Raw genomic sequence first — 13050 nt, 5'->3', positions numbered from 1 at the left:
GGGTAAACAATCACATGGAGGTGAACGATCGGCCAATGGAAAAGTGGAGGTGACGGTGCAAACACGACCAAGGCTTTAATGGCTGATAATGTTACATTCACGGTGGTTATTTACCGGAAGATAGTTCATTTTTTAATGAGCTTAAATGCGGAAAAGCACTGCTCAGTCTTATGTTTATTTTTTAACGAGCATGAACTATGTGCTAAAACTGCTCGGATCTTGCGTTTATTTTTTAACGAGCATGAACTGTGTGCTAAAACTGCTCGAATATCTAGTCATATGATAAGAATGTCTCATGTAAGATGCCATTTTTTATGGAGCTTGCGCCTTACCAAAGCTATGCCCCGCATCCTTTCGTTATGCAAGTTCGGAAACGACTAATCCATCGAGTTTAAAGGGTTAGACCTACAGGTTTAAAGGGAGGACCTAAAAATTTAAAAAATAAATAGTCGCCCCTTGCTTGCACTCCAAAAGGTTTGCATGCCCCCAGGCATAAAGTACGATTTCAAGGTTACCCCTCAATTTGCAAATAAAACAATTGTTCTACCAGGAAAGGCCTACCTCTTTCACGTTACCCAAAGATTGTTCTATTGATCTTTCAAACAAAACACTTCTTCGACAATGTCTACTGAAATAGACAAAGGTGAGAGACTCCATCTGTCAACTCACATAACTTTGACAAAAGAATCTTATTCTAGAATAACCCTCTTCCAGCATGGGCCGGGTACAGACTAGTCATATTCTCCTGCGGAAACCTACCCTATAACCAATGTTTTCCTGCCGAAGCAGGCCAGGACGCATGCACCCTGGGTTCCAGTCATATCCCTCCGAATTACTCGTGCTCATCGGGAGGACGGACCATGGGTTGAGACATTTCTTGCGTGAAGAGACCATTTAGGGATGGTATATGACTATTTGCGATGCGTGATCCGGGAAATGAAAGCTGGTCCACGAGCTTGACCACTCTTCCTTCGTGCGGAAAACACATTACTCTAAAGAGTGAGGAGACGATGGCTCCCATGCAATATATATAGTCTCGTCCAAGGAGTAGGTTATAATCCAAGGGTCCTTGAATGACCATCACGTTCATTTGAACGGTCTTCCCTTTCAATGTGATGGGCACATTTGGGAGGATCCCTAAAGGTCGACTGGTTCCTTTATCAAAGCCTGTCAGATTTTTCATTTCAGGCAAAAGCGCTGGCGAACCAAGCGCTTTCCAAGCAATAGAGGAAAGGATACTCACAGATGCCCCCTCATCAATGATGGTGCCAGTCATGACCATTCTGTATATTTGGACGATAATTTTGAATGGTATGCTTGCTGGCAGACGGGGTCTGCCTAGTTGGTTCCAGTCGAAGGAGACAACTAGGTTGCTTGGCAGTGGGATCGAGTAAATAGCTGAGTATCGCTTTGACGAACTTCCTTCCTGCGATAAAGGAATGGGGGGAGTGCCCTCGTGCTCGTCAGAGTCTGTGTTGATGAAGAGAATTTGGATGGTGTCATCTTTATTCTCTTCAGTGACTGTATCATTCGAAGATAAATCCTCTGAAGGCAAGACCGGGTCAACTGCCGCCTCGACCTTTTGACTTTCGTCGGGTATGGATTCAGCTGGTTCATCCTCAATGGCTGGCACTTCAGCTGACCACTTGAGTGGGCCAGCTAGATTTTCAACTAACGAAGGACTTGGCAAGAGTTTTTTATATCCAGGAGGAAGTCGTAACGGTGAAACCAGACGATCATCCAAAACTCTTTTCGCTTCATCTAAGAAGGGACAACGGTGGATGGCATGGTCACCTTCGCACTGTCTACAGGGAAATCTAGCCCTCCCTTTTTGTCCAAGGACTTCACTTTCGCTAGTTGATGGTATGCATTCAACATGGCTATCAGAGGTTGATGCCACCGGATTGTGCAAATGGGGAGACCAGTCCCTTAGTATCCGAGGGATGCAGGGACAATCTCTATGGAAGTGGTCTCCCTTGCATATGACACATGGCGATTTAGGCCTAGTCAATGCAGTGTGTGGATTTTCATTAGACGCCATTCACTTGCCCCCAGTCGCTTTTGGCTCCTTCTTCTTCTTCTCTTTCTTCTTCTTTTCCTTCTTCTCCTTAGGAGCTTGGCTTTTGGCTTTGCCAGCTCCATCTAGCGAAGAGGAAGGAGGAGAGGAAGAATTAGATGAAGTAAAAGGCTGGTGGGTAACTCTGGTCTGGTCTAACTGTTGATTCGATTGTTCAGGAATAGTGGTGTTCTGAACGACATTGGTTGAGAAGAGCCAGACCGGCAAGCGAATTGTCAGTCCTCGAAGCGACAATGTGGCCATATGGGGCGCACCAACATCTCCCCAAGAGGAGAAGGGACTAGAATTTCCACCAAGGGGAATTCCTTGGTTGGTGTGCTCCATTTTCTCAACCTAAAGATCAACGCAGGAAAAAGGGATGATTGTTCCGTTTAAAATAAATTTTAACGACGCTTTAGACACAACTTGCTTTTTCAATTTTAAAGAGTCGAGAAAAAGCTAAAGATGACTCTAGTCTCCTTCGATGTTTTAACGAGCCCAAAGTGACAAATGCTCGGATGGAATTTTTCCGTTATAGAGTCTGAAAAAGGCAAAAGGGAACTACTCTGGAGTTCTAGGTAGAGGGTGTGCCAAACTTTTCGCAAAACCGCAGAATACTTTTTAAGGTACGGGCGGTCAATCTTCCTGAATGCTGTGTTCAGTGCATTGCGATCAGTAGGGTGGCCGACACGGCTTCCTAAGGATAAAGGTTTTATGCCTACAGGGGTCTCCCAATATATACTCGACGGTACATGGGAGCACAATCCGTACTGGCGCTATCGTCCCTCAGGAGGAATCACCCACCATCAGCGAGATCGACAGTCACCAGGCTTTACGACGCCGGAACACGTCACCATCTAGCCTAGACCTCTATGTTGTGCGTTATGTTACAAAGCGTTATTAAGTTCATTCGGTTTATTTTATGTTGATCTTTCTTAGAAGTTTGCCTTTTGAGGTTCACCACGTGATGTATAGACAACTTCCTAAATGCAATCTAAAAGATGATAAGCAAATTTTATCTCTTTTTAACAATGAAAATCCTAGCTACAAAGGGAAAAGAAAGACACCATCTTTTCTCAGAGAGCAATCAACACACTCTAAATGCACTTTCCCTAAATCAATCATGCAAACTATCAAGATGCAAATGCACAATGCAAGTGTTTGTTTTCCGCTTTCTTAATATTGATGCCTAAAAAGAAAGCTTTTTGCACAACTTTGAATTTGCTTTTAAATGACAAATACAAACAAGTTTACTTTTTCGAAATCAGAAAGGGTAGAAGAGATTACAACACTTAACGATTTTCGAAATGAATACTTGTTTTGACACTCAAAAGAGACAAACTCAAACCAAAAGCAAAAATGAATGTATAACCAACTGTAAACAGCCAATGAACTCTCTCCTAATATCACAATCAATAGATCTGAATCAAGGGCTACAGGATGACTATTTCACTCTTGCAAAGGGAAACTGTAAATGATGCCACAAACACATAAAAACACTCACAGTCTTTTGTACAAAAGGAGGCGGAATTTAAGCAGAGAAAAGGGCTATCAGACAGGTACCTATGCTGGTTACAGGCTGCAAAAATCAGAGATCAAAACAAGGCAAAACAGAGCAGAGAACCCCAGCTGCACAAAGCCTAACTGGATCAACGCACCTGTATAACAGGGAAACTGAATTTCAACGCAGGTAGCCTTCACGGGAACTGCGTTGAAATGCAGAGTCTCTTCATAGAGCCTCCGCTGAAGGAAAAACGAGAGTTCCTGACTGGGTTCTGGGTCACGGTTTGCTATTTAATCTACAGTTTCAGGCCAAATCAAAGCAACAAGAAAGGTAAAATCAAAGGGATGCTTTGAAGGAAGACTAAGATTTATCACAAAGGATCATCAAATCATTTGTGAGTCCATTTTTCAGATCATATACAAATCCAGTGATTGGATCAAAGCAACAACTGTCTACTTTACATCTGAGAATAGCAGATGCAGTTCGATTGTTGCTGTTGAGTCTATGAAACAAACAATGATAGAAACACAAAAATGACTAAACAGATCTCCCCAGTGGAGTCACCAATTTGTTGTGGGGAAAAATGCCTATGCAGGACGATCCTATCCACCTAAGGTGTGACAGTGCCTTAGCAACAAACAGAAACAACTATTCTAGTATTCTTCCTTTATGAATTAAGAATGAAGAGAGATGGATTGACTAACAAGTGCCTTCTGTTTGTCCCTCAATCTGGTTTCTCTTCTCTTTGAGGGTTCCCAGCTACTTGCCTTCTCACTCACCCAGCTTCAACGGGTTCCTGCAAGATCACAAGAAGGGAACACTACACAAAGACATAGATTCATATTCATAACTAGTTCAGGATTAGAAATAAACTAAACATACTAATGCAATCATACATCAAAGACACATCAGTATATAGGAGGAACCAAGATAGCTTTATTGATGAAATAACAAGGTTCAGGAGGAGATACAACCAAGAGAGTTCCAATCCAGCATCTACCTCCCAGTGAATGAAATTCCTATCTTCACCTCCCTTCAAAGCATTAAGCACCCAATGATTCCAATCTCAAACCAAGAGCAATTCTTTGCAATAACAAAATTGCAGCCTCTTGGATCTCATGGAGGAGAGATCCATATATAGATGTTTGGAGAGAGGATGAGTCAGCTTGAGATCTGACTAGTGTCCTCTCCCTCTGTCAGTTCTTGCTTCCACTTGGAGACTAAGAGCCTCTTACTCATCACTAGTCGAATTCATCGAGGCAAGTGTCATTGGAGAAGATTCTGGAAGCTTCCAGGGTCTTTCCACCTCGTTGAATGAACTTGCCATTTGTCATTTCCCGCTCAGCGCACCCTGGTAGTGCTTCTACCTGCATTGCAGTGCACCTAGCCAGTGTAATCTCTGCATTTCAGCGCAGACAACTAGTGGAGCCTCTGAATTGATCCTGAATTGACTTGTTTTTGAGCAGTTTCTGGTGGAGAACTTTTGTGAATTGCTGTGGTCTGTTAGCCTTGTTCTTCTAGGGGTAGGAACAACATGTTTAGGGAATTTGGATCCCTTAGATTATGGACATTTCATGCTTATAGCTGTAAGGCACAAAAATGTCTATAACAGTACCAAAAGGCCGAAAGTGAAAATCATGAAAAATAATTTTAGATTAGTTCACCTGTTATATAAAAAGGAGTTTTTAGATTGTTTATGTTTTCTATGATTTGATACAAGTCACCAACCAGCTAAATTCAAGTCACCTAAAATATAAGTAGTTATTGTATTATAAACATTGTTTATGTTTTATATGATTTTATACAAATCACCAACAAGCTAAATTCAAGTCACCTAAAATGTAAGTAGTTATTGTATTATAAACATTGTACTTTATATTGCCAAAAAAATGTTGCAATCAGAGTGAAAAGAGGTTTATGTTATTTATTTTAGTTTGTCGTGGGATTTAACCTGTAGGCATAAGGGTTTATGGGGTTGTAATACCTTTGATATTAGTTGTGGTAAGACATTGTAGAGGGTTATGCAGCTGGATTCAAATTCGTGGAATCGAAACCCTCACCAAAGTTTTATGGGGTTGTGATACTTTTGATATGGGGTTGCGATCCCTATGATACTGTTGACTCCATGGAGACTTTGTTAAGCTCCCATAACTGCTGCCGAGTCGGCTTCCTTTATGGCCACCGATTTATTATGGAAATCAAATCTGTCGCTGATTCTGTCGCCCATTCCAAAAGCTATGGAAACTATCTGTTGTTGATTAATTTCTTGTTGGGAGCTCCTGGAGTGGTCCATTACTCTCTCTGTAGTTCTCTACCATGATCTGTGGAACACTTGACACATAGCCAACAAAAGCTTCATGGAAGCTTGGCTATAAATACTTCTGTTTGGTCCCCAAGCTCACTAACTCAACCCCCTTCAACCTTACACCATCAAATGAGAGTGAGCAGAGCTTGGAAGATTACAGATACCAGAGTGCCATAGGGATGAGGAGTTTTTGGTTGAATTTTGTAAATCTAAGGGCAACGATTGCAAACCTGTAGCTCATTTTTCCATAAGTTCTTATGCCTGCTGGATGGGCATGTGATTGATTTGATTAATTATATGATGTGCAATGCGTTCGTGTAAGTGACTTTAATGTTCGTTTTAGTGCAAGCGATAGAGTGAAATGATGTTTCAGGTATTTGTTACACTAAAAAATGTCACCATGGCTATTTACAGTCGGTATGGCTCTATCAACAGTCATACTACCCTCTTAAGCAAGTCTTATGCCTCTGCTATCCATGTCAAACTCCAAGAAAGAGAGAAAGTCTTTATAAATATGTTTATCTCTGGGTACGCAGGTTCTCTCAAACCTTGCCTGCGGGTACGCACCTATTGTTCATGAGGTCTGCGTCCAAGGACGCTCTGTATCTAAAGGGGCAGGTGCGTCCCTCTGAAAAGGTTAAAATGCGCAAGTTTTATCTTCAAAAACTTACTTGTGGTCATTTCTAGAGCATTCTAGAAGGTTGTTCGACATGTATTGAGCGCCTCCAGATGGTTCATGCACCCCTACCAAAGAGGAACTTATCCCATCAATAAGGGAGTGATCCCATCCAAAGAGGGGACTATCCCATTGATGGTGGACCTGATTAACTTCCTCTTGAGCACTATAAATACAGGCATTGGGCCAGAAGGAGGGAGGTTAAAAAGCTATACATTTCTAAGGGTAAATGCTGCAGGAATTAGGACTCCCATTTAGAAGCTTGTGAGGAGAGATTTCCATCTTTGCTTGTTCTATTTGGAAGTGGGTGAGCTTTGTCAAAGTAGAGGAAGACTCTTGTGGACCCTGGAAGGAGCTTGCACAACACCAAGGCTCAGGTTGTAATGGTTCCTTTTGATTACCTTTAATGCAAATTGGTCCATTCTTCTCAATAACTTGTTGTTTATGGGTTATTTCATGTACTCCTTGGTCTATATGTTGAATATGCTTTGTTTTATGTTATAATCAAGTGCTATTTAATTGTTTGACTGTTGGTGATTGCAGGTTTTGGAGAAAAGGAGGAGCTCATCCAGATCAACAAAGCTTGGACTTCTACAACAACGTTTGGACAAAGGTAATAACGAAACACTTGATTTCTCATATCATAATGCATGTTTAGAGAAGGATAGCTCCAGTTTGTTTTGTTTGTCATTAGAATGTCTTAGACTTCTAGGAAGGTCGGTTGTGTCCGCACTCTTGACTGATTCCGTGTGACAAATTGGCGACTCCACTGGGGATACCATTGATGAGAAAAGTCTTTTCCTTTGTGTGAACTTTGCTTTGAGAAAATTGGTTTATTTTTCTGGTTTTGGCTCTGTGATTCTGTCTCTGGGTGGGTTAGCTTAGGATTAGTTTTATTTTGGTTTTTCTTGAGTTTTTCAGTAGGACGCACCCTCTGAGTGCTGCACAGTGCGTCCCTGGACGCACTTTTGCTGTGTGCACAGAGCGGGCCCGCACCTGTGCTAACGGGTTGCCTGCGTCCCCTGCCAAAATTTGAGAAAATTCCATTTTTTACACTTTTTGCTCTTAGATTTTGTTTTTTCTTAGTTTTTTCTGCCCAGATTCATTAGTCCCTTGCCAAGAATCTTCACCTGAACTTGTTTCGATAGCATTGAGTGTTTTAGTGGATTTCATCGAAGTGTAAGCCCTAGGGTTTGATTTTGAGTAGGTCTTGTAGTGACTTTGGCGGTAGGAGTTGTCAAGCCTTAGATCTCTCTGGTTTTGTCAACATTCTAAGAAGTCAGACCTGTCATAAAGTCTACCTGTGAGAGCAACTTACCATTGAGTTGTCTCTTGGGCCAATTTCGAAGTGCTTGTTGTTTAAGTCTTGAATTCCATTTTACAAAAGAACAAAAAGATTTGAGTTTTGTTTTGACTAGTCTTTTGATTCTGCATTAGCTAGTCCTTGATTTGATTTTGATCAAGTAAAACAACCTAGAATCATCTTTGTGAGCTTTTGCCTTGTTAGGTTTGTTTAGAGTAATTTCTCTTTTGATTTGCTTGTGAGTCAATTTTTCATAGTTTTTGTAGCTTTTGAGATTATTTTGTGTTAAGATAGGTTTATATGCCTTATTAAAAAGAGAAAATACAAAAACATCTCCTTTGAAAAGTTTTGTTTCAAGTAGCTTTGAAAGTTTTGAAAGAAAAAGAGTTTTTCGTGCAATTAAAGAGTGGTCATGTTTGTGTGCTTGCAATTAAAGAGTTTTTCAATCCCACTTCTTCACCCTTGTGAGCATCACCCGATGCAATGAGTGCTAAGTGAACTATTCAAAAATCATGAGAAATTAGTCACTTTACGACTACCTCTCATGGAAATGGTCATACTTTGAATGACTTACTTAACGCAGTTGAATCCCAAAAAATGATATCTAAGAAAAAGATAATTGTTTCTTTGATTGTCTTTTCTAAGGAAGTTGTTTTCTCTAAAATTTGCATTCTCTCAACTCTCTTAGTTAAGAATTTCATTGAAAAAAGGAAAGTAGCGTAAATCATCTTAGGTGCATCTTTGTAGTGGTTGAAGTCGAGTCTACACACCATTGGTTTCACTTCCACTACCTTGTGACTTTAAAGAACAACCATAAAAGTAACGCTTAAAGTAAAATTGAAATAGTAACTTTTATTTACTAGGGCTCTGAAGCACCAATTTAGATCAGGCTAGTGTCTTGGAGTAGGTGAGTAATTAACTCTCCAAGACAACAAAACCAAACAAGTAGCTTATCTTGTGATAGAATAAATCCAATTGTCTCACTTGTACTCTGGGAAAGCTCCTCTTAAAGGAGAAGCACGAGCTCGTGTCCGAACCAGTGAGGGGATCATTCCCCCCTCGTTGGGAACGACGCCAGACACGCACGTATTACAAACGGTAAACCTCGGATTAACCATTGTCGAGGAGCCAGGGGTCACTTGTCGGTAAACCTTGGATTATTGTCAAGGAGCCGGAAAGGGGATTGAGCTTGCTACTCTGCCCTTGCGTGCTGTCGGAGTTTAGACTGTTCCCCCAGGTGCATTTGTTGCGGTTGGTAACCTTAGTGGCCATTATCTTTAGGATTCTACCGAGGTGACGGTGGAGGGAAGGTCCCACTGTACCTGGAGCAGACGTCGGCTATACTCACTTGGATTTTCTGGGGGGTTCACTTCACTCGAGACGGTTAAAGTGGAGGAACTTGGTCCAGTCTATTCATTAAGCAGGTTGTCGGCGTAACTGTTCCACCCGCCATTTCTGTACTGAATCCAGCGAGGTTGGGCTTCATCACCAACTAGCGCTTTTGGTCCGGAAGACTACTGTTTGTGTTTGGTTTGACGCCCTAGATTCTTTAGGCGTGTGATTCAAATTTGTTTGGTTCTTTAGAGACTTTAGGTGGTTTGATTTGAAATTTTATTTTGTTTTCGTGTGTAGTAGTTAAAAGTTTTTAGCTGTGGCGGAATTACCGAGACAGTCCCGTAGACTTCGGGGCCAGTCTCCTGAAGTTGTTTCTGTGGCCGAATTGTTGAGAAGATCCCGTAGACTTAGGGGTGAACCTCCTCAAGACGAGTCCAGTCATCTAGAAGGTTTAAAGGTCCTTGTAACTCCTCCTAGTGGCAGTAGAGTAGGTTCACCTGAAGAAGGAGAATCTTCCTTGGTGGTCCATCCAGATTACCAAAGTTTAGAGACAGGTTATAATCCCGAAGCTGTTACAGTTTCTGAGCTTGTTGGTAGTTTTTCGTCTGCTAGTGATACAGGCGAAGAACCAGAAATATCCGAACCTGTTACTCCGACTCCTAGTGTTCCTGATTCACCGAGAATAGAAAGAATTATCACCGAAAATCTTCCTGTTGGTTTGATTGCTATTGAAGAACTTGTTCCAGAGGAAGAAATAGGCGTCTCTGATCCTGAAGATCAAATTACCCTTGATCTAAGGGAGCGTGAATCTATCTTTTACAGTCCTCCTAGAAGTACTACTTGGTACCTTTCGTTAACCAATTATTTAGACAACTTTGGGCTAGGTTTTTCTACACCTCGTACTCCTTTTCCACCTGGAGGTATTCATACTCCTGTAAATATGTCTGGTCAGTCGTCCGTGTTTACACAAAGTCCTGAATCTTTTTTACATGGCGGTCCTTCTGTTCCTACTGGGTATCAATCTCTTTCTGGTACCTTTGCGGGAGCATCTCCTCAACCCGTTGATCATGGGTTATTAGTTGGAAACAGTGGTAATGTACCATTGGGTGTAGGAGACATTTACATGATGTCAGGTTCAGTTCCCGTTCCCAACCTCAAGGTGGCCAATTACCGCCTGGGGGGCAGCCTCCGTTAATGCCTGGGGGGCAACCTCAAGGTACTTCATTCGTGTCTGGGGGGCAACCTCAAGGTCAGTACGCTCCTATAGGGCAATACATACCTCAAGGTCAACCCCAGCCTCAATATGTACCCCAAGGTCAACCTCAGTATCAATATCAACCTCAAGGATGGCAACCTCAAGGATGGCAACCCCAAGGGTATCAACCCCAAGGGTATCAACCTCAAGGATACCAACCTCAAGGTCAAGGTCAACCCCAGTACCCGTATTTACCTCAAGGTTATCAACCTCAAGGTCAATACTCAGGTCAAGGTTATCAACCACCTCAAGGTCAATCATATGGTCAAGGTATGGGAACTGCACCTTACAATTATCAATCCTATCCTCAATCCGGCTATGGATCTCAGTATCCTCAACCTGTTATGGGTCAATACCCTGGAATGTTAGTGTGGGATCCATCACAGGGTCAACAGATGTTGCAGCCAAGTATACAGTCGGTACCTCAAGCGGGACAACCTGTAGTTTCTGGTCCACCCCAGCAACCGCAACCTGTCCAGTCAAGTGTTCAAACCTCTGTAACTTCGGTAGTTACTCAGCCGCCAATTGCACCTAGTACTCCATCTCAAACGGCTGCTGCAACTACCGCCACATCTACCATACTTACTTCTGGAGTATCGACGGCTCCGGTTTCTACTGTCTCTGTAACCACTCCTCAGACATCTGTACCGTTGTCTGGATCTACGATTCAAACCACGGTCCAGATGCCTGTAGGCCAGCCTGGTATAAGTACGGTTGTCACTACTCAACCTCAATTTGTTCAACCTCCGTACCAGGGACAGTACCAACCTGGGCAAGCTGTCCAACAACCGGTTTACCAGTATCAACCGTATCCTGGGTACACTTATCAACAACCTCAGCAACCCCAGTACGGTCCGGTTAATCCTGGTTTTCCAGGAGGATATAATATCCCAAATGCGACTCCTGTTCCTAGTTATCCTGGATATCCTCCTCCTGGGGCCGGTATTGTGACCCAGAGTTTTAGAGATCCTAACCGGCAGTTACCGTTTATCGCAACTTTGGATTTACCAGACTTGACGCGCCTAACGAACGATCCAATTCAATATCTTCCGTTCTGGCCGCCAATGCCAAATAAGTTGCCCAGCGATATACCCAAGTTCGAAGGTAAGTCTGGAGAGGATCCGTCCAATCACGTGATGACTTACCACCTCTGGTGTGCTTCAAATTCCATCTCGGATGATTCGATCCGCTTACGTCTTTTCCAGCGTACACTCATTGGTCTCGCGGCCAAGTGGTACATTGAGTTACCACGGGCCTCTTTTTACAATTTTAGCCAGTTAGCTACCTCGTTCTTAACTCACTTTCAGTTACCGGTCAGATACGATAACGGTACGGAGTTATTAACTTCACTAAAACAATCAACCTCCACGTATATTTCTGATCACATTCATGAGTGGAGACGTCGAAGAAGGCTAGTGAAAGTTTTTATCCCGGACCAAATCTTAGCTGAATGGTTTGTTAAATCATTATTACCAAGGATTACTGAAGATGTAGCTAAGGCCGGAGTAGTTACTGAGGAGCAAGTCATTGCTCAGGCGCAATACCTTGACTTAGTTTACACTCAGTCGGGTACATTACACGAGAAGATTCCGGATCTTCCAAAGTCGAATCAAATCGCTGCTGCTCCTTCGGGATCTCATGCCGCTGATGGTATGATTGGTATCGTGAATACAAAGAGCAAGAAGAAGTCTTCCAAGGCTTCAACTACTCCTATTATCACTTTGCCCGATTCCCCGACAGGAGAGTCTTCTCCTGAACTTACCGCCGATATTCACGCTGTAGAGTCATCTACGGCCAAATCAAAAAACGGTGGAAAGAAGAAAGGAAAGAAGAAGGCTAAAGCAGACAAGGCTCCGAAGGAGAAAACTGAAAAGTCGGAAACCAATGACGAAAAGCGCAAACCTCGATATCCTTGTCTTATTTGTGAAGAGGATCATTTTACGAGAGATTGCCCTCATCGGGCCGAGGTAGTGAAAATAGTCAAAGGTTCTCCCACTCCTGCTGTGTTAAAAAATCCATTTCCGGAGCAGGAGAATAAGATGATAGGTTCTTCCTCGAATGCCAGTGAAGAACCCATTTTGATGATGTCTCATGTGAGGATTGCGACTCGATCGCAAGATTATGGTAGTAAGAATCCTGTTGATGGTAAGGAAGCAGAATCTTCTCACTCTAACCCATCAACCTCAGCTCCTGGTTCCGATCCACTACAGATCGAGAAACCTAACCCAGACTTAGTAATTAAACCGCCCGCCAAGGGTGTACTTCGAAGGTCTGCTTTCAATCCACATGCGAGAGCGGCCCAGAATTACAACATTGTTGAGGACTTAGCTGTTTCACCCTCAGCAATGTCGGCGTTAGAAGTGCTGCAATCATGCCCAGCACAACGAAAATTGCTTTTGTCGGCTATAGGAGCTGTTGATGTTCAGGATCCGAATCTAATGATCTTCGATCTAGAAAATAGTACACCGCGTCTCCCCCATCAAATGGCTTTCCAAATTCCAGTGATAGTAAAAAACAGGCCTATTCATAGGACTGTGATTGATGAGGGAGCTTCTACGTGTATTATGTCGATTCAATGTTGGAGATCCCTTGGTTCTCCTTCGTTGAACCAATCCC

The sequence above is a fragment of the Pinus tabuliformis genome, chromosome 1_1, assembly GCF_031772625.1.
Source record: "Pinus tabuliformis cultivar Carrire ecotype Pingquan chromosome 1_1, CPIR1, whole genome shotgun sequence".
NCBI lineage: Eukaryota > Viridiplantae > Streptophyta > Pinopsida > Pinales > Pinaceae > Pinus > Pinus tabuliformis.
The sequence above is the reverse complement of the archived record's forward strand: the minus strand, read 5'-3'. Positions refer to the sequence as shown.